General features: G+C 37.6%; 1 pseudogene; it reads left to right on the forward strand.

The window, feature by feature from the left end:
- The first annotated feature begins 989 nt into the window (after nt 1-989).
- On the forward strand, nt 990-1,905 carry LOC106838304 (vomeronasal type-1 receptor 3-like; annotated as a pseudogene).
- The last annotated feature ends 2,390 nt before the right edge of the window (nt 1,906-4,295 follow it).

The raw sequence follows: 4,295 nt of genomic DNA on the forward strand, positions 1-4,295 counted from the left end.
TATGTTGAATTTGATCCCGTGATCTTTTGCATATATTGGAGTGATCATCTCTTTTTGTTCCTTTGGTCTACTAGTGTGGTCATCATACAGATCCAGTTTCAAATGTTAAAATTATTTTCATGTCTAGGATAATTCTGATCGAATGCTTGAATCTTTTTACATATTGTTGACACAATTTTGCGATCATTTTGTGTAGATTGTTGTTCATTGGTTCATGAGAGAGGCTTGTCATTGTCCTTTTCATATTATTTTTGTCGCTTTTTGCTGCCAAGATTATGCTAACCTCATAATGTAATTAACAGAATGTTCTCCCTTTTTCTAGCCTTAAATCTTGTTTATACATATGATTTCTTACTGGTGCATTTGGAATACTTCACCATTGAAGTGTTCTTTGGGATTTCTTATGGAATAATATTTCTCTATTTATTGGCACAATGAATCATTATATCATCTTATTTACTAATGTTTGCAATTTCTCCACTACTATCCTTTCAATACTTTTAATCCTGAATTTTTTTGTGCCTTCCTTTGGGGAGTGTTACAATCTCATAAAAGTTTGCTAATTTTATTACTCTTTTCAGGGAACTGCCTTTGATTTTGTTTCTTTTCTTTTTCCAGATGAGGTGCGTTATCCATTAATTCTGCATCAATTGTGTCGATTTCATGTATTTCTTTTTAGGATTAATTTGCTGTTCCTTTTCTCCTGTCACTGTTTATTTACCTTTCCAATTGAATTAGCAATTTGCATTCTACCTTCTTTATAACCATAATTCTGTGCTATAGGTTCTCAAGATTCCTGGAATACAGTCTCTGGAAGTGACAAATTTTAGCCTGAAATATAGAAGAGTTGAACATTTCAACACCCTCCTCTCACACTGAACGGTCAATCTTTATGTTCTTCCACAGGCTCCATTGTTTATAATTTCAAAATATAATCTATTTCATTTCATTTGAAGCCTGTTTGACCTAATTAAAGGAACAATAAGATAATGTTTTCAAGTGATACTATTTTGGGGATTTTCCTCATATCTCAAATTTGTATTGGGTTCCTGGGGAACTCATTGCTCTTCGTGCTACATATGTACACTTTCTTAGCTCAATCTCACCTGAAAAAGCCCATTGATTTGATTTTCATACACCTGACATTGGCTAATGTTTTGACCATGATGTTGAAGCTAATACCACATGTCGCGGCATCCTTTGGAATAAGGCATTTTCTGGACGATCTTGGTTGTAAGGTGACTTTGTACATATACAGAGTTACTCGGGGTTTTTCCATCTGTATTACCTCCCTCCTGAGTGCATTTCAAGCCATCACTATCAGTCCCAGCAATTCTAAATGGGCAAGGCTTAAGTCTAAACTCTCCACATGCATTTTTCCCTCTTTCCTTTTCTTCTGGATCATCAATATGCTCATCTATACCAACATCATCCAAACTGTAGGAGCCAATCGCAACTTCACGATTGTTGGTTCTGGGTTTTGGGTTTTTTCAGGAATACTGCCATAATAGGCATTCAAAAGGCCAGCCAACAGTGTTATTTTTGAGTATCATAGTGATTCGAGATCTCCTCTTTGTGGTCCTCATGATGGAGTCCAGTATCTACATGGTGAATCTCCTCTACAAACACCGCCAGAGAGCCCAGCATGTTCACAGCCCCAGCGTCTCCTCCCAGCCATCTCCGGAAATGAAAGCCACCCACAATATTCTTTTGCTGGTAAGTTGCTTTGTATTCTTTTATTGCGCACACAACTTCAGTACCCTTTATTTTTTTTATAGACCTGAGAAAAACTTGAGACTGGAAAGAATTCCTGGGATTATTTCAGCCTGCTACCCAACCATCTGCCCTTTTGTGCTGATGAAAAGTAATAAGATTATTTCCAAATATACTTCTTTCCTAAGATGAGAATTCCCTTTCCCTGAAGAGCATTCACTGTCTTATCTGACACTCCACAACTGAAACCTAACACAAACACAGGTTTGTGTACCTGATGCACAATGAAAGCCAATCACAGAAACGTCAGGATCGCAACAAGGAAAGATGTTTGTTATCAAAAGGAAGCCAGAGGAGGAGATGGGAGTTAAAACTCAAATCCATGTCCTTGAGTGAAAAAGGTAGGGGCTTTTACCAGGGGTTTTAGGTAAGGGAGGGGTTCATATGGCCTTGCTGTCTGGTGCCTCGCCATGAGTTTTATCTTGAGTCTCTGGTGTCATCTTCACCCTGTTTGGCTCTGTGAGATTGAATCTCTTTTTTCCTTGACCACCTGGACCTTGACTTTCTGAGAAAAACAGCTAACACATTACAGAAAGCTCTGGTTAGTTTTAGTAGCTAAGTATGTGCATGTACAGCTGCAGATACCAGGATGTATCCCAATTTTTCTCCCTTATTTTTTTTTTTTTGCTCTAACCTAGGGAAAGTATTAACTCATTCATTCTCAGTTTTAATCCCCCTGTCCTTTGATCATATCTCAATCTTAGGGAATGAGGGCAAAGACCACTCTAGTTACTTCCTCCTATGAAAGGAAAAAGATGAATATTGGAGGAATGAAACTGTTCTACCTTTATTTTAACATATTTTGGGATTCCAGGTGGGGAGAGTGAGGTATGCTTTCTTTGACTAATATTTTACTGCTCTGATTAACGTGTTTGGAAAACACTTAAGTCCACATTTTATAAATACATAGATGACTATAGAGATTAGCAAAATAGACACCCCAAGTTTTAGTATCTCCTCCATAACAGACCTTAGCACACAGAGAATCCAGGAGAAGAGGCCTGTGAACCAGTCAGGTTAGGGCCTGGAACCTCAGGAGGAAGATGATATAGGAAGGTTGTCTGCCATCTAATAGTCCAACAAGTAAGGTAAGAACCTAGGAGTCATTTACTACTTCTCTTTAGGAGACCGTCTTCTGAATAGCAATTTCTAGGCTGTTAGAGATTCATTTCTCCATTCTGAGAAGTCAGTGTCTAGAGTATGAAACTAGGCAAGGTTTGGGTGACCCCAGTTGTGATGTTTTTCTACAACATGCTTCCCTTTCCCTATGGCATTTCTCATATGGTCCCTTCCAATGGAGATGAAGTTGATCTGACTGCTTGTGTTTCCAAGATGTTGATAGGACCTACTCTCTGTGACAAAGATGGTGCAGAGAAACGTCTGGTACTGTCTAGTTCTTTCATTTGAGTTCCCTCCAGATCTTTTGGGTCGTCTCTAGAATATAGGAAGGGTCTCCCAAAATTAGGTCTATATTGTGTAAGCATGTAACCAGGTATTTAACAAGAAGAATTTCTAAGAAACAATAGGAAAAACAAGGTTACTGTTTGTAGTAAATTATAAACCAGTTCATGAGCCCAAGGGACTTCCAGTCAATAAGATTTCTAGATGTCAATGTTGAAGCACCTTTTGCAGTTTGCATGGTCTCTGATGATGTCATCAGGCATTCAGGTAAGCTTTTTGAGTGGCTTATATAACAAGAGGCATGAAGATTGTCTAAACATTGGCTATAGTGGTGATCTCTTTTAAGTTTCTATCAAGTTGTCCAGGTCAGTTTGCAGGGCTTCAGTAAAAAAGAGTGGTTTTAGTTCTCAATGATTCCAAATGAAAAATGGAGAAAATGAAAATGTTAGTTCAGAGATCTGTACCAGATATTTGAGGACACTAGAAGAATTCAGGATCCAGCACAGTTTACAGATAGAAAACAAAAATTTCAAGGATAATTAAGAGAATTAGGATATAATATCCACAAATGTGTATTATTGTTTCTATTGAAATATGATTTTCCTTTCTAAAATCACTATAGTTTTTATCAAAAATAGACAAATTAAGACTCATTGGTTTGAAAAATGTCTAGTTTCAATAAACTTGGCCCAATTAGCTACATACGTATGGCAAGAATAGCAGTTGATCATATAGGCTCTTAAATCTGCTTTGTTGCAACTTTTTATAAGGAATCTCAGATTGAACTTTAAAGGCCTCTCAAGGCCAGGAAAGCTAAGCTGAGGACTTATCATCAGACTGAGCCTGCAATACCCATAGATTTGGGTGAATTCCTCTCTTCTTGAGGTCCCCAGAATATCCTAAGTTTCTTACACGTGCCATGGAAGTGACCTTCTTTACTCACCTGGTAAGGTTGCTGGGAACCTTGTAAGCAACCTATCAGACCAGTATTTCCAAGAGGTTTTATTTTTGTTCCATAAAGTCAGTCCTTTTTCCTTAAAGCTGTTTGATTCTATCTGGATGTTGTTTCATCTTTCTCTCAAAATGACATTCCACTCAAAGCCTTGATAGTCTAACCAATG

The sequence above is a fragment of the Equus asinus genome, chromosome 26 (genome assembly GCF_041296235.1).
Source record: "Equus asinus isolate D_3611 breed Donkey chromosome 26, EquAss-T2T_v2, whole genome shotgun sequence".
In the NCBI taxonomy this organism is placed as follows: domain Eukaryota; kingdom Metazoa; phylum Chordata; class Mammalia; order Perissodactyla; family Equidae; genus Equus; species Equus asinus.